Source organism: Hyla sarda, unplaced genomic scaffold, assembly GCF_029499605.1.
Source record: "Hyla sarda isolate aHylSar1 unplaced genomic scaffold, aHylSar1.hap1 scaffold_197, whole genome shotgun sequence".
Taxonomy (NCBI): Eukaryota; Metazoa; Chordata; class Amphibia; order Anura; family Hylidae; genus Hyla; species Hyla sarda.
Genome location: NW_026608627.1, coordinates 80,271 through 97,854, shown reverse-complemented (window position 1 = coordinate 97,854; position 17,584 = coordinate 80,271). Strand labels below are relative to the sequence as shown.

General features: G+C 45.9%; 7 non-coding genes and 1 pseudogene across 7 annotated transcripts; all 8 read right to left on the bottom strand.

Annotated features, from left to right (window-relative positions):
- Positions 1–238: 238 nt before the first annotated feature.
- LOC130317033 (U2 spliceosomal RNA) lies at positions 239–429 on the bottom strand. The gene has a single exon (XR_008864223.1). It is a non-coding gene; the product is annotated as a U2 spliceosomal RNA (small nuclear RNA).
- A 2,087-nt stretch (positions 430–2,516) lies between these two features.
- LOC130317031 (U2 spliceosomal RNA) lies at positions 2,517–2,707 on the bottom strand. The gene has a single exon (XR_008864222.1). It is a non-coding gene; the product is annotated as a U2 spliceosomal RNA (small nuclear RNA).
- A 2,085-nt stretch (positions 2,708–4,792) lies between these two features.
- LOC130317030 (U2 spliceosomal RNA) lies at positions 4,793–4,983 on the bottom strand. Its single transcript, XR_008864221.1, has one exon. It is a non-coding gene; the product is annotated as a U2 spliceosomal RNA (small nuclear RNA).
- Positions 4,984–7,080: 2,097 nt separating this feature from the next.
- Positions 7,081–7,271, bottom strand: LOC130317029 (U2 spliceosomal RNA). Its single transcript, XR_008864220.1, has one exon. It is a non-coding gene; the product is annotated as a U2 spliceosomal RNA (small nuclear RNA).
- A 2,079-nt stretch (positions 7,272–9,350) lies between these two features.
- On the bottom strand, positions 9,351–9,543 carry LOC130317002 (U2 spliceosomal RNA). Its single transcript, XR_008864199.1, has one exon. It is a non-coding gene; the product is annotated as a U2 spliceosomal RNA (small nuclear RNA).
- Positions 9,544–10,959: 1,416 nt separating this feature from the next.
- Positions 10,960–11,095, bottom strand: LOC130317009 (U2 spliceosomal RNA; annotated as a pseudogene).
- Positions 11,096–13,188: 2,093 nt separating this feature from the next.
- Positions 13,189–13,379, bottom strand: LOC130317027 (U2 spliceosomal RNA). The gene has a single exon (XR_008864218.1). It is a non-coding gene; the product is annotated as a U2 spliceosomal RNA (small nuclear RNA).
- Positions 13,380–15,467: 2,088 nt separating this feature from the next.
- LOC130317026 (U2 spliceosomal RNA) lies at positions 15,468–15,658 on the bottom strand. Its single transcript, XR_008864217.1, has one exon. It is a non-coding gene; the product is annotated as a U2 spliceosomal RNA (small nuclear RNA).
- Between the last annotated feature and the right edge of the window lie 1,926 nt (positions 15,659–17,584).

Here is a 17,584-nt window from a genome sequence, read left to right as displayed (position 1 = left end):
GCTGGCTACTCAAATGATCCAATTAAGGAGGCCATTTAGTCAGCAGCAGCAGAAGTCCTGTGCCTGGACGCTCCAACAGCGGCCAGACACAAGCAGAAGCAGCAGAAGCAGCAGCAGCACCACCTTTTGTTTTTTGGCTGCAGCAGCAGCAGCAGCAAGGCCCACAGGGCTGGCTAGCTGGCTAGCCAGCAAGCAGGTAGCAATGAAAGTAGGAATCTTTCTTTTTAACCCTGTAAGGGGGTGGTGCACTGTACCCGAAGATACTGCCATATCGGGTCAATGCATAGGGCGACGGAAGCAAGCTTCGAAATCGGCCCCCGTTCTCAAAAATCCATTTAATATATGGTCCCCAGATAGGGGACGTATCAGATATTAAACTGATAAGAACAGATACTACACTTGATCTTAGCCAAAAGGCCGAGAAGCGATAACCGTGAAAGGGGCGGGCCCAACAAGGTCCCCTTCATGGGCACTATCACTGCTTGCTGTCAGGGAGGCTGCCAGACAATTTTCCATGCACACTCTGGGCTGGGGGGCAGTCAACCACCAGTACACACAGCAGAACCTAAACCCATACCATTATTGCTAAGCAGCAAGACAGGGGCCCATTGCACTCCCACGGGGCCTTTTTAAATGCAATCCATAACCCGGATTTGCCAGGAACCCTTCTTACTCCTCCTACTTGCATGTGACACTGGGCTTAGGATCTGCATAGGAAACACACACACAAGCACACACCTACCTTTGTTGCCTGCAGATGCCTCCTTGGCTGTCCCCAAACGGTATCAAACCAACACCCACGGGAAGCTGTAAGCATAGAGGACATGCCTGCACCCCATTGGACTTACCTGTGTGGGTTAAATCCGGGTTATTTGACAACCTATGGCGGTGATGGTTCTGCTCAGGCAGAGCAGTGCTGATGCTCCTCATAAAGCTGTCGCTGCTGTGAAGGTTCTAGGTGACATCACAATCCCTATGGTTACATACACGACAAAGCTGGGTTGTTGTTGTTTACACTCTGCAAGGCCTGTGGAAGTGAGTGACATCATAGCACTGTAGTTCTGAGGGTTCTAGATGGATGCAACAATCTCCTGTTGCTTCTATGAAGGCCATAATAGACGACATCACCAAACAGCTCCATAGTCACATACACAGCAAAGGAGAGATGTTGTTTACACCTAGTGATGTCAGTGGTATTGAGTGACATCACAGCACAGTGCTAAGGCTCCTGGGCCTGGACACAGCAGCGGCTGCAATATCTCAACGGAGAATACGTTTATATATATGTGTGTGTGTGCGCGCGTATATATATATATATATATATATATATATATATATATATATTTCTCCGCCGAAATCACTTTTAAACCCATTTCCACCTTTTTTTCCCTTCTCTTCCTCTTACTTTTTTTTCACGTTTTTTTACGTTTTTCTCCTTTTCGCCTCTTTTCTGGGCGTATTATTCTTCTTTTTCTTCTTTTTTTTCGTCTAATGCATACCCCATCAGTGCAGCAATGCTTATTCAATACCGCCAGCAGATGGAGACACTGGGGGATAATTTTCTAAGGATTTATACTGATTTTTCCTGTCTGAATTTGTCGCACAGAAAGTTGCAGGCCAAATATGTGTGACATTTCTGCGACTTTAGCTTCTAGAGCATTTTTACAACATTATACATAGGTGCTGAATACATAAAAAGCGACTGTTCAGCGACAGACAAGTCGCATCGGCTGAAAGTAGGCCAGAATGTCAGTCCATGTTGGAGCAGGTTTAGATACAGTCTAAAGCATAGATCTCAAAGTCTGTGCACAGAATTTAGCAAGGGCCTCGCACCTTCTGATGCATCAGGTAGGTGCACTATAGCATAGCCTAACCCTCTGTACTTTGGTCTATATTGATGCGGGACATAGACAGCCAGCTGATGACCAATCCATTAGTGCAATGGATGGCTGGAAGCATTTGTCTTTGCCTTTGCAATACCACAGAAGCAATGCATGGTCAATGTACAGCAATGACACACCTGTGTGAACAGCCAGGAGACCCCCCCATGTTATGTTACATAGTTACATAGTTAGTACGGTCGAAAAAAGACATATGTCCATCAAGTTCAACCAGGGAATTAAGGGGTAGGGGTGTGGCGCGATATTGGGGAAGGGATGAGATTTTATATTTCTTCATAAGCATTAATCTTATTTTGTCAATTAGGAACATTCAGCACCCACCCGCTATCAAGGCAGCTGCCTATCATGTCATGCCCTACCTGCACAGGTGTGCTGGCTACTCAAATGATCCAATTAAGGAGGCCATTTAGTCAGCAGCAGCAGAAGTCCTGTGCCTGGACGCTCCAACAGCGGCCAGACACAAGCAGAAGCAGCAGAAGCAGCAGCAGCACCACCTTTTGTTTTTTGGCTGCAGCAGCAGCAGCAGCAGCAGCAAGGCCCACAGGGCTGGCTAGCTGGCTAGCCAGCAAGCAGGTAGCAATGAAAGTAGGAATCTTTCTTTTTAACCCTGTAAGGGGGTGGTGCACTGTACCCGAAGATACTGCCATATCGGGTCAATGCATAGGGCGACGGAAGCAAGCTTCGAAATCGGCCCCCGTTCTCAAAAATCCATTTAATATATGGTCCCCAGATAGGGGACGTATCAGATATTAAACTGATAAGAACAGATACTACACTTGATCTTAGCCAAAAGGCCGAGAAGCGATAACCGTGAAAGGGGCGGGCCCAACAAGGTCCCCTTCATGGGCACTATCACTGCTTGCTGTCAGGGAGGCTGCCAGACAATTTTCCATGCACACTCTGGGCTGGGGGGCAGTCAACCACCAGTACACACAGCAGAACCTAAACCCATACCATTATTGCTAAGCAGCAAGACAGGGGCCCATTGCACTCCCACGGGGCCTTTTTAAATGCAATCCATAACCCGGATTTGCCAGGAACCCTTCTTACTCCTCCTACTTGCATGTGACACTGGGCTTAGGATCTGCATAGGAAACACACACACAAGCACACACCTACCTTTGTTGCCTGCAGATGCCTCCTTGGCTGTCCCCAAACGGTATCAAACCAACACCCACGGGAAGCTGTAAGCATAGAGGACATGCCTGCACCCCATTGGACTTACCTGTGTGGGTTAAATCCGGGTTATTTGACAACCTATGGCGGTGATGGTTCTGCTCAGGCAGAGCAGTGCTGATGCTCCTCATAAAGCTGTCGCTGCTGTGAAGGTTCTAGGTGACATCACAATCCCTATGGTTACATACACGACAAAGCTGGGTTGTTGTTGTTTACACTCTGCAAGGCCTGTGGAAGTGAGTGACATCATAGCACTGTAGTTCTGAGGGTTCTAGATGGATGCAACAATCTCCTGTTGCTTCTATGAAGGCCATAATAGACGACATCACCAAACAGCTCCATAGTCACATACACAGCAAAGGAGAGATGTTGTTTACACCTAGTGATGTCAGTGGTATTGAGTGACATCACAGCACAGTGCTAAGGCTCCTGGGCCTGGACACAGCAGCGGCTGCAATATCTCAACGGAGAATACGTTTATATATATGTGTGTGTGTGCGCGTATATATATATATATATATATATATATATATATATATATATTTCTCCGCCGAAATCACTTTTAAACCCATTTCCACCTTTTTTTCCCTTCTCTTCCTCTTACTTTTTTTTCACGTTTTTTTACGTTTTTCTCCTTTTCGCCTCTTTTCTGGGCGTATTATTCTTCTTTTTCTTCTTTTTTTTCGTCTAATGCATACCCCATCAGTGCAGCAATGCTTATTCAATACCGCCAGCAGATGGAGACACTGGGGGATAATTTTCTAAGGATTTATACTGATTTTTCCTGTCTGAATTTGTCGCACAGAAAGTTGCAGGCCAAATATGTGTGACATTTCTGCGACTTTAGCTTCTAGAGCATTTTTACAACATTATACATAGGTGCTGAATACATAAAAAGCGACTGTTCAGCGACAGACAAGTCGCATCGGCTGAAAGTAGGCCAGAATGTCAGTCCATGTTGGAGCAGGTTTAGATACAGTCTAAAGCATAGATCTCAAAGTCTGTGCACAGAATTTAGCAAGGGCCTCGCACCTTCTGATGCATCAGGTAGGTGCACTATAGCATAGCCTAACCCTCTGTACTTTGGTCTATATTGATGCGGGACATAGACAGCCAGCTGATGACCAATCCATTAGTGCAATGGATGGCTGGAAGCATTTGTCTTTGCCTTTGCAATACCACAGAAGCAATGCATGGTCAATGTACAGCAATGACACACCTGTGTGAACAGCCAGGAGACCCCCCCATGTTATGTTACATAGTTACATAGTTAGTACGGTCGAAAAAAGACATATGTCCATCAAGTTCAACCAGGGAATTAAGGGGTAGGGGTGTGGCGCGATATTGGGGAAGGGATGAGATTTTATATTTCTTCATAAGCATTAATCTTATTTTGTCAATTAGGAACATTCAGCACCCACCCGCTATCAAGGCAGCTGCCTATCATGTCATGCCCTACCTGCACAGGTGTGCTGGCTACTCAAATGATCCAATTAAGGAGGCCATTTAGTCAGCAGCAGCAGAAGTCCTGTGCCTGGACGCTCCAACAGCGGCCAGACACAAGCAGAAGCAGCAGAAGCAGCAGCAGCACCACCTTTTGTTTTTTGGCTGCAGCAGCAGCAGCAGCAGCAGCAAGGCCCACAGGGCTGGCTAGCTGGCTAGCCAGCAAGCAGGTAGCAATGAAAGTAGGAATCTTTCTTTTTAACCCTGTAAGGGGGTGGTGCACTGTACCCGAAGATACTGCCATATCGGGTCAATGCATAGGGCGACGGAAGCAAGCTTCGAAATCGGCCCCCGTTCTCAAAAATCCATTTAATATATGGTCCCCAGATAGGGGACGTATCAGATATTAAACTGATAAGAACAGATACTACACTTGATCTTAGCCAAAAGGCCGAGAAGCGATAACCGTGAAAGGGGCGGGCCCAACAAGGTCCCCTTCATGGGCACTATCACTGCTTGCTGTCAGGGAGGCTGCCAGACAATTTTCCATGCACACTCTGGGCTGGGGGGCAGTCAACCACCAGTACACACAGCAGAACCTAAACCCATACCATTATTGCTAAGCAGCAAGACAGGGGCCCATTGCACTCCCACGGGGCCTTTTTAAATGCAATCCATAACCCGGATTTGCCAGGAACCCTTCTTACTCCTCCTACTTGCATGTGACACTGGGCTTAGGATCTGCATAGGAAACACACACACAAGCACACACCTACCTTTGTTGCCTGCAGATGCCTCCTTGGCTGTCCCCAAACGGTATCAAACCAACACCCACGGGAAGCTGTAAGCATAGAGGACATGCCTGCACCCCATTGGACTTACCTGTGTGGGTTAAATCCGGGTTATTTGACAACCTATGGCGGTGATGGTTCTGCTCAGGCAGAGCAGTGCTGATGCTCCTCATAAAGCTGTCGCTGCTGTGAAGGTTCTAGGTGACATCACAATCCCTATGGTTACATACACGACAAAGCTGGGTTGTTGTTGTTTACACTCTGCAAGGCCTGTGGAAGTGAGTGACATCATAGCACTGTAGTTCTGAGGGTTCTAGATGGATGCAACAATCTCCTGTTGCTTCTATGAAGGCCATAATAGACGACATCACCAAACAGCTCCATAGTCACATACACAGCAAAGGAGAGATGTTGTTTACACCTAGTGATGTCAGTGGTATTGAGTGACATCACAGCACAGTGCTAAGGCTCCTGGGCCTGGACACAGCAGCGGCTGCAATATCTCAACGGAGAATACGTTTATATATATGTGTGTGTGTGCGCGCGTATATATATATATATATATATATATATATATATATATATATATATATATATTTCTCCGCCGAAATCACTTTTAAACCCATTTCCACCTTTTTTTCCCTTCTCTTCCTCTTACTTTTTTTTCACGTTTTTTTACGTTTTTCTCCTTTTCGCCTCTTTTCTGGGCGTATTATTCTTCTTTTTCTTCTTTTTTTTCGTCTAATGCATACCCCATCAGTGCAGCAATGCTTATTCAATACCGCCAGCAGATGGAGACACTGGGGGATAATTTTCTAAGGATTTATACTGATTTTTCCTGTCTGAATTTGTCGCACAGAAAGTTGCAGGCCAAATATGTGTGACATTTCTGCGACTTTAGCTTCTAGAGCATTTTTACAACATTATACATAGGTGCTGAATACATAAAAAGCGACTGTTCAGCGACAGACAAGTCGCATCGGCTGAAAGTAGGCCAGAATGTCAGTCCATGTTGGAGCAGGTTTAGATACAGTCTAAAGCATAGATCTCAAAGTCTGTGCACAGAATTTAGCAAGGGCCTCGCACCTTCTGATGCATCAGGTAGGTGCACTATAGCATAGCCTAACCCTCTGTACTTTGGTCTATATTGATGCGGGACATAGACAGCCAGCTGATGACCAATCCATTAGTGCAATGGATGGCTGGAAGCATTTGTCTTTGCCTTTGCAATACCACAGAAGCAATGCATGGTCAATGTACAGCAATGACACACCTGTGTGAACAGCCAGGAGACCCCCCCATGTTATGTTACATAGTTACATAGTTAGTACGGTCGAAAAAAGACATATGTCCATCAAGTTCAACCAGGGAATTAAGGGGTAGGGGTGTGGCGCGATATTGGGGAAGGGATGAGATTTTATATTTCTTCATAAGCATTAATCTTATTTTGTCAATTAGGAACATTCAGCACCCACCCGCTATCAAGGCAGCTGCCTATCATGTCATGCCCTACCTGCACAGGTGTGCTGGCTACTCAAATGATCCAATTAAGGAGGCCATTTAGTCAGCAGCAGCAGAAGTCCTGTGCCTGGACGCTCCAACAGCGGCCAGACACAAGCAGAAGCAGCAGAAGCAGCAGCAGCACCACCTTTTGTTTTTTGGCTGCAGCAGCAGCAGCAGCAGCAGCAAGGCCCACAGGGCTGGCTAGCTGGCTAGCCAGCAAGCAGGTAGCAATGAAAGTAGGAATCTTTCTTTTTAACCCTGTAAGGGGGTGGTGCACTGTACCCGAAGATACTGCCATATCGGGTCAATGCATAGGGCGACGGAAGCAAGCTTCGAAATCGGCCCCCGTTCTCAAAAATCCATTTAATATATGGTCCCCAGATAGGGGACGTATCAGATATTAAACTGATAAGAACAGATACTACACTTGATCTTAGCCAAAAGGCCGAGAAGCGATAACCGTGAAAGGGGCGGGCCCAACAAGGTCCCCTTCATGGGCACTATCACTGCTTGCTGTCAGGGAGGCTGCCAGACAATTTTCCATGCACACTCTGGGCTGGGGGGCAGTCAACCACCAGTACACACAGCAGAACCTAAACCCATACCATTATTGCTAAGCAGCAAGACAGGGGCCCATTGCACTCCCACGGGGCCTTTTTAAATGCAATCCATAACCCGGATTTGCCAGGAACCCTTCTTACTCCTCCTACTTGCATGTGACACTGGGCTTAGGATCTGCATAGGAAACACACACACAAGCACACACCTACCTTTGTTGCCTGCAGATGCCTCCTTGGCTGTCCCCAAACGGTATCAAACCAACACCCACGGGAAGCTGTAAGCATAGAGGACATGCCTGCACCCCATTGGACTTACCTGTGTGGGTTAAATCCGGGTTATTTGACAACCTATGGCGGTGATGGTTCTGCTCAGGCAGAGCAGTGCTGATGCTCCTCATAAAGCTGTCGCTGCTGTGAAGGTTCTAGGTGACATCACAATCCCTATGGTTACATACACGACAAAGCTGGGTTGTTGTTGTTTACACTCTGCAAGGCCTGTGGAAGTGAGTGACATCATAGCACTGTAGTTCTGAGGGTTCTAGATGGATGCAACAATCTCCTGTTGCTTCTATGAAGGCCATAATAGACGACATCACCAAACAGCTCCATAGTCACATACACAGCAAAGGAGAGATGTTGTTTACACCTAGTGATGTCAGTGGTATTGAGTGACATCACAGCACAGTGCTAAGGCTCCTGGGCCTGGACACAGCAGCGGCTGCAATATCTCAACGGAGAATACGTTTATATATATGTGTGTGTGTGCGCGTATATATATATATATATATATATATATATATATATATATATTTCTCCGCCGAAATCACTTTTAAACCCATTTCCACCTTTTTTTCCCTTCTCTTCCTCTTACTTTTTTTTCACGTTTTTTTACGTTTTTCTCCTTTTCGCCTCTTTTCTGGGCGTATTATTCTTCTTTTTCTTCTTTTTTTTCGTCTAATGCATACCCCATCAGTGCAGCAATGCTTATTCAATACCGCCAGCAGATGGAGACACTGGGGGATAATTTTCTAAGGATTTATACTGATTTTTCCTGTCTGAATTTGTCGCACAGAAAGTTGCAGGCCAAATATGTGTGACATTTCTGCGACTTTAGCTTCTAGAGCATTTTTACAACATTATACATAGGTGCTGAATACATAAAAAGCGACTGTTCAGCGACAGACAAGTCGCATCGGCTGAAAGTAGGCCAGAATGTCAGTCCATGTTGGAGCAGGTTTAGATACAGTCTAAAGCATAGATCTCAAAGTCTGTGCACAGAATTTAGCAAGGGCCTCGCACCTTCTGATGCATCAGGTAGGTGCACTATAGCATAGCCTAACCCTCTGTACTTTGGTCTATATTGATGCGGGACATAGACAGCCAGCTGATGACCAATCCATTAGTGCAATGGATGGCTGGAAGCATTTGTCTTTGCCTTTGCAATACCACAGAAGCAATGCATGGTCAATGTACAGCAATGACACACCTGTGTGAACAGCCAGGAGACCCCCCCATGTTATGTTACATAGTTACATAGTTAGTACGGTCGAAAAAAGACATATGTCCATCAAGTTCAACCAGGGAATTAAGGGGTAGGGGTGTGGCGCGATATTGGGGAAGGGATGAGATTTTATATTTCTTCATAAGCATTAATCTTATTTTGTCAATTAGGAACATTCAGCACCCACCCGCTATCAAGGCAGCTGCCTATCATGTCATGCCCTACCTGCACAGGTGTGCTGGCTACTCAAATGATCCAATTAAGGAGGCCATTTAGTCAGCAGCAGCAGAAGTCCTGTGCCTGGACGCTCCAACAGCGGCCAGACACAAGCAGAAGCAGCAGAAGCAGCAGCAGCACCACCTTTTGTTTTTTGGCTGCAGCAGCAGCAGCAGCAAGGCCCACAGGGCTGGCTAGCTGGCTAGCCAGCAAGCAGGTAGCAATGAAAGTAGGAATCTTTCTTTTTAACCCTGTAAGGGGGTGGTGCACTGTACCCGAAGATACTGCCATATCGGGTCAATGCATAGGGCGACGGAAGCAAGCTTCGAAATCGGCCCCCGTTCTCAAAAATCCATTTAATATATGGTCCCCAGATAGGGGACGTATCAGATATTAAACTGATAAGAACAGATTTTTTTTTTTAAGTTAGCCCTCAGAACTCACTCAGAGTTCCAAGATCTTATTTGGAACTCAATTTTGTGTTCATCATCAGGTAACATGTTTTTATTTCTTTTCTTAAACACTAATGAAACAAAATAGAACATTTAAAAACAAAATAAGAAACAACATAAAATAGCAAAACCAAACATTACTTTCTAATTAAGCAAAACCAAATTAGAAGGTCATCCCCTTCCTCCATGCAAACACCATTAGAAAGTCTATCAGTCCTCGACTGATATTGCCATTTGCTATATCTTTCTTAACTTGAGACGCCAACCAGCCTGGAATTTTATACGTTTCAACAAAACGGTTCATGTCTGCCTTGAAAGAAAAATAGACTTTATCCCGAGCTTCTTCCTCCCGGTTCTTCAAGCCTATCTTTAGATCCATCATATCTTTGTCAAACGTTTTTCTTTCTGCTTCCGACAAATTTTCCAACAAACCACCAAGCACACCAAAATACTGCACTGGCACATAAACTTCCTCCTCTCTCTTCTTCTTCTGCTCTGTAGGTCTTCTAGTTGGAACCTGCTCCACTTCTGGTTCTTTCACTTCAGCTGGTTCCTCTCTGCTTCTTTTTACAGCTTCCTTTTTCTCTGAATTTTTCTCAGACTTTTTCTTAGGACACGAGCCAAGCAGATGGCCCTCCTCACCACACAGATGGCATTTCCTTTTCTTTTGACAATTTTCCACGTCGTGACCCTCCTCTTGACACTTGAAACACCACAAAAACGTGCAATCCTCCTTTCTGTGACCGTACTGTTTACATTTGCGGCAAAAATCTTGCATGCCAGAAAAATACAGATCCCCGTTCACAGAACCAATTTTAAACCGTCCTGGGGGGATCACTAACTTGCCATCTGCCATTTTAAATTTCACATGGAACCTCCACTTGGTGGTCCATAGTCCATATTGATTAAATACCTTGCCTTTAGGCAGAACACTGTCACAGAATCGAGACAAAAAGGTAACGATATCCTCCTCCGAAGTATATGGGCTATACATCCTTATAGTCACCAATCGTTCTCTACGTGGGAAATGTGGAACTATCTCCACCCCTTCCAAAACCGGACATACCTTCTTTTGCTGCAATATGTTCCAAAATGACTCATAGTCCTCTTCAGAAGCCAGCACCACGTCGTAGTATCCACTTCTGGGAAACTCAAGCATGGATAGGATTTGCTCCCTCTTGACTTCCAGCAACTTAAACAGCACTTCTTCCACGACAAAGACAAGGCCTCTTTCCTTCTTCCGGACATCGAGCAGGGAAATACGAACTCCATTCCGAAGTCTCGCAAAAGGCGGCACGCCTTCCGAAGAAAAACCGCAATCTTCCTCCATGTCCATGATGTCCAGACACCTCCCCCACCGAAGTAGGTAGGTGGGGATCGCCTCCCGTTGTCTGGGGACTAAGCCGGCTCCCTGATAGCAGCAGGGGGGTGAAGTCCCTCCGTTAAAAAGGACGATCCCCCCAGGCAAAGGAGCCGGGTACCCCAGACACCCTCTGGCCAGACCAAGTGAGCAGAACTACACTTGATCTTAGCCAAAAGGCCGAGAAGCGATAACCGTGAAAGGGGCGGGCCCAACAAGGTCCCCTTCATGGGCACTATCACTGCTTGCTGTCAGGGAGGCTGCCAGACAATTTTCCATGCACACTCTGGGCTGGGGGGCAGTCAACCACCAGTACACACAGCAGAACCTAAACCCATACCATTATTGCTAAGCAGCAAGACAGGGGCCCATTGCACTCCCACGGGGCCTTTTTAAATGCAATCCATAACCCGGATTTGCCAGGAACCCTTCTTACTCCTCCTACTTGCATGTGACACTGGGCTTAGGATCTGCATAGGAAACACACACACAAGCACACACCTACCTTTGTTGCCTGCAGATGCCTCCTTGGCTGTCCCCAAACGGTATCAAACCAACACCCACGGGAAGCTGTAAGCATAGAGGACATGCCTGCACCCCATTGGACTTACCTGTGTGGGTTAAATCCGGGTTATTTGACAACCTATGGCGGTGATGGTTCTGCTCAGGCAGAGCAGTGCTGATGCTCCTCATAAAGCTGTCGCTGCTGTGAAGGTTCTAGGTGACATCACAATCCCTATGGTTACATACACGACAAAGCTGGGTTGTTGTTGTTTACACTCTGCAAGGCCTGTGGAAGTGAGTGACATCATAGCACTGTAGTTCTGAGGGTTCTAGATGGATGCAACAATCTCCTGTTGCTTCTATGAAGGCCATAATAGACGACATCACCAAACAGCTCCATAGTCACATACACAGCAAAGGAGAGATGTTGTTTACACCTAGTGATGTCAGTGGTATTGAGTGACATCACAGCACAGTGCTAAGGCTCCTGGGCCTGGACACAGCAGCGGCTGCAATATCTCAACGGAGAATACGTTTATATATATGTGTGTGTGTGCGCGTATATATATATATATATATATATATATATATATATATATATATATATATTTCTCCGCCGAAATCACTTTTAAACCCATTTCCACCTTTTTTTCCCTTCTCTTCCTCTTACTTTTTTTTCACGTTTTTTTACGTTTTTCTCCTTTTCGCCTCTTTTCTGGGCGTATTATTCTTCTTTTTCTTCTTTTTTTTCGTCTAATGCATACCCCATCAGTGCAGCAATGCTTATTCAATACCGCCAGCAGATGGAGACACTGGGGGATAATTTTCTAAGGATTTATACTGATTTTTCCTGTCTGAATTTGTCGCACAGAAAGTTGCAGGCCAAATATGTGTGACATTTCTGCGACTTTAGCTTCTAGAGCATTTTTACAACATTATACATAGGTGCTGAATACATAAAAAGCGACTGTTCAGCGACAGACAAGTCGCATCGGCTGAAAGTAGGCCAGAATGTCAGTCCATGTTGGAGCAGGTTTAGATACAGTCTAAAGCATAGATCTCAAAGTCTGTGCACAGAATTTAGCAAGGGCCTCGCACCTTCTGATGCATCAGGTAGGTGCACTATAGCATAGCCTAACCCTCTGTACTTTGGTCTATATTGATGCGGGACATAGACAGCCAGCTGATGACCAATCCATTAGTGCAATGGATGGCTGGAAGCATTTGTCTTTGCCTTTGCAATACCACAGAAGCAATGCATGGTCAATGTACAGCAATGACACACCTGTGTGAACAGCCAGGAGACCCCCCCATGTTATGTTACATAGTTACATAGTTAGTACGGTCGAAAAAAGACATATGTCCATCAAGTTCAACCAGGGAATTAAGGGGTAGGGGTGTGGCGCGATATTGGGGAAGGGATGAGATTTTATATTTCTTCATAAGCATTAATCTTATTTTGTCAATTAGGAACATTCAGCACCCACCCGCTATCAAGGCAGCTGCCTATCATGTCATGCCCTACCTGCACAGGTGTGCTGGCTACTCAAATGATCCAATTAAGGAGGCCATTTAGTCAGCAGCAGCAGAAGTCCTGTGCCTGGACGCTCCAACAGCGGCCAGACACAAGCAGAAGCAGCAGAAGCAGCAGCAGCACCACCTTTTGTTTTTTGGCTGCAGCAGCAGCAGCAGCAGCAGCAAGGCCCACAGGGCTGGCTAGCTGGCTAGCCAGCAAGCAGGTAGCAATGAAAGTAGGAATCTTTCTTTTTAACCCTGTAAGGGGGTGGTGCACTGTACCCGAAGATACTGCCATATCGGGTCAATGCATAGGGCGACGGAAGCAAGCTTCGAAATCGGCCCCCGTTCTCAAAAATCCATTTAATATATGGTCCCCAGATAGGGGACGTATCAGATATTAAACTGATAAGAACAGATACTACACTTGATCTTAGCCAAAAGGCCGAGAAGCGATAACCGTGAAAGGGGCGGGCCCAACAAGGTCCCCTTCATGGGCACTATCACTGCTTGCTGTCAGGGAGGCTGCCAGACAATTTTCCATGCACACTCTGGGCTGGGGGGCAGTCAACCACCAGTACACACAGCAGAACCTAAACCCATACCATTATTGCTAAGCAGCAAGACAGGGGCCCATTGCACTCCCACGGGGCCTTTTTAAATGCAATCCATAACCCGGATTTGCCAGGAACCCTTCTTACTCCTCCTACTTGCATGTGACACTGGGCTTAGGATCTGCATAGGAAACACACACACAAGCACACACCTACCTTTGTTGCCTGCAGATGCCTCCTTGGCTGTCCCCAAACGGTATCAAACCAACACCCACGGGAAGCTGTAAGCATAGAGGACATGCCTGCACCCCATTGGACTTACCTGTGTGGGTTAAATCCGGGTTATTTGACAACCTATGGCGGTGATGGTTCTGCTCAGGCAGAGCAGTGCTGATGCTCCTCATAAAGCTGTCGCTGCTGTGAAGGTTCTAGGTGACATCACAATCCCTATGGTTACATACACGACAAAGCTGGGTTGTTGTTGTTTACACTCTGCAAGGCCTGTGGAAGTGAGTGACATCATAGCACTGTAGTTCTGAGGGTTCTAGATGGATGCAACAATCTCCTGTTGCTTCTATGAAGGCCATAATAGACGACATCACCAAACAGCTCCATAGTCACATACACAGCAAAGGAGAGATGTTGTTTACACCTAGTGATGTCAGTGGTATTGAGTGACATCACAGCACAGTGCTAAGGCTCCTGGGCCTGGACACAGCAGCGGCTGCAATATCTCAACGGAGAATACGTTTATATATATGTGTGTGTGTGCGCGTATATATATATATATATATATATATATATATATATATATATATATTCTCCGCCGAAATCACTTTTAAACCCATTTCCACCTTTTTTTCCCTTCTCTTCCTCTTACTTTTTTTTCACGTTTTTTTACGTTTTTCTCCTTTTCGCCTCTTTTCTGGGCGTATTATTCTTCTTTTTCTTCTTTTTTTTCGTCTAATGCATACCCCATCAGTGCAGCAATGCTTATTCAATACCGCCAGCAGATGGAGACACTGGGGGATAATTTTCTAAGGATTTATACTGATTTTTCCTGTCTGAATTTGTCGCACAGAAAGTTGCAGGCCAAATATGTGTGACATTTCTGCGACTTTAGCTTCTAGAGCATTTTTACAACATTATACATAGGTGCTGAATACATAAAAAGCGACTGTTCAGCGACAGACAAGTCGCATCGGCTGAAAGTAGGCCAGAATGTCAGTCCATGTTGGAGCAGGTTTAGATACAGTCTAAAGCATAGATCTCAAAGTCTGTGCACAGAATTTAGCAAGGGCCTCGCACCTTCTGATGCATCAGGTAGGTGCACTATAGCATAGCCTAACCCTCTGTACTTTGGTCTATATTGATGCGGGACATAGACAGCCAGCTGATGACCAATCCATTAGTGCAATGGATGGCTGGAAGCATTTGTCTTTGCCTTTGCAATACCACAGAAGCAATGCATGGTCAATGTACAGCAATGACACACCTGTGTGAACAGCCAGGAGACCCCCCCATGTTATGTTACATAGTTACATAGTTAGTACGGTCGAAAAAAGACATATGTCCATCAAGTTCAACCAGGGAATTAAGGGGTAGGGGTGTGGCGCGATATTGGGGAAGGGATGAGATTTTATATTTCTTCATAAGCATTAATCTTATTTTGTCAATTAGGAACATTCAGCACCCACCCGCTATCAAGGCAGCTGCCTATCATGTCATGCCCTACCTGCACAGGTGTGCTGGCTACTCAAATGATCCAATTAAGGAGGCCATTTAGTCAGCAGCAGCAGAAGTCCTGTGCCTGGACGCTCCAACAGCGGCCAGACACAAGCAGAAGCAGCAGAAGCAGCAGCAGCACCACCTTTTGTTTTTTGGCTGCAGCAGCAGCAGCAGCAGCAGCAAGGCCCACAGGGCTGGCTAGCTGGCTAGCCAGCAAGCAGGTAGCAATGAAAGTAGGAATCTTTCTTTTTAACCCTGTAAGGGGGTGGTGCACTGTACCCGAAGATACTGCCATATCGGGTCAATGCATAGGGCGACGGAAGCAAGCTTCGAAATCGGCCCCCGTTCTCAAAAATCCATTTAATATATGGTCCCCAGATAGGGGACGTATCAGATATTAAACTGATAAGAACAGATACTACACTTGATCTTAGCCAAAAGGCCGAGAAGCGATAACCGTGAAAGGGGCGGGCCCAACAAGGTCCCCTTCATGGGCACTATCACTGCTTGCTGTCAGGGAGGCTGCCAGACAATTTTCCATGCACACTCTGGGCTGGGGGGCAGTCAACCACCAGTACACACAGCAGAACCTAAACCCATACCATTATTGCTAAGCAGCAAGACAGGGGCCCATTGCACTCCCACGGGGCCTTTTTAAATGCAATCCATAACCCGGATTTGCCAGGAACCCTTCTTACTCCTCCTACTTGCATGTGACACTGGGCTTAGGATCTGCATAGGAAACACACACACAAGCACACACCTACCTTTGTTGGCTGCAGATGCCTCCTTGGCTGTCCCCAAACGGTATCAAACCAACACCCACGGGAAGCTGTAAGCATAGAGGACATGCCTGCACCCCATTGGACTTACCTGTGTGGGTTAAATCCGGGTTATTTGACAACCTATGGCGGTGATGGTTCTGCTCAGGCAGAGCAGTGCTGATGCTCCTCATAAAGCTGTCGCTGCTGTGAAGGTTCTAGGTGACATCACAATCCCTATGGTTACATACACGACAAAGCTGGGTTGTTGTTGTTTACACTCTGCAAGGCCTGTGGAAGTGAGTGACATCATAGCACTGTAGTTCTGAGGGTTCTAGATGGATGCAACAATCTCCTGTTGCTTCTATGAAGGCCATAATAGACGACATCACCAAACAGCTCCATAGTCACATACACAGCAAAGGAGAGATGTTGTTTACACCTAGTGATGTCAGTGGTATTGAGTGACATCACAGCACAGTGCTAAGGCTCCTGGGCCTGGACACAGCAGCGGCTGCAATATCTCAACGGAGAATACGTTTATATATATGTGTGTGTGTGCGCGTATATATATATATATATATATATATATATATATATATTTCTCCGCCGAAATCACTTTTAAACCCATTTCCACCTTTTTTTCCCTTCTCTTCCTCTTACTTTTTTTTCACGTTTTTTTACGTTTTTCTCCTTTTCGCCTCTTTTCTGGGCGTATTATTCTTCTTTTTCTTCTTTTTTTTCGTCTAATGCATACCCCATCAGTGCAGCAATGCTTATTCAATACCGCCAGCAGATGGAGACACTGGGGGATAATTTTCTAAGGATTTATACTGATTTTTCCTGTCTGAATTTGTCGCACAGAAAGTTGCAGGCCAAATATGTGTGACATTTCTGCGACTTTAGCTTCTAGAGCATTTTTACAACATTATACATAGGTGCTGAATACATAAAAAGCGACTGTTCAGCGACAGACAAGTCGCATCGGCTGAAAGTAGGCCAGAATGTCAGTCCATGTTGGAGCAGGTTTAGATACAGTCTAAAGCATAGATCTCAAAGTCTGTGCACAGAATTTAGCAAGGGCCTCGCACCTTCTGATGCATCAGGTAGGTGCACTATAGCATAGCCTAACCCTCTGTACTTTGGTCTATATTGATGCGGGACATAGACAGCCAGCTGATGACCAATCCATTAGTGCAATGGATGGCTGGAAGCATTTGTCTTTGCCTTTGCAATACCACAGAAGCAATGCATGGTCAATGTACAGCAATGACACACCTGTGTGAACAGCCAGGAGACCCCCCCATGTTATGTTACATAGTTACATAGTTAGTACGGTCGAAAAAAGACATATGTCCATCAAGTTCAACCAGGGAATTAAGGGGTAGGGGTGTGGCGCGATATTGGGGAAGGGATGAGATTTTATATTTCTTCATAAGCATTAATCTTATTTTGTCAATTAGGAACATTCAGCACCCACCCGCTATCAAGGCAGCTGCCTATCATGTCATGCCCTACCTGCACAGGTGTGCTGGCTACTCAAATGATCCAATTAAGGAGGCCATTTAGTCAGCAGCAGCAGAAGTCCTGTGCCTGGACGCTCCAACAGCGGCCAGACA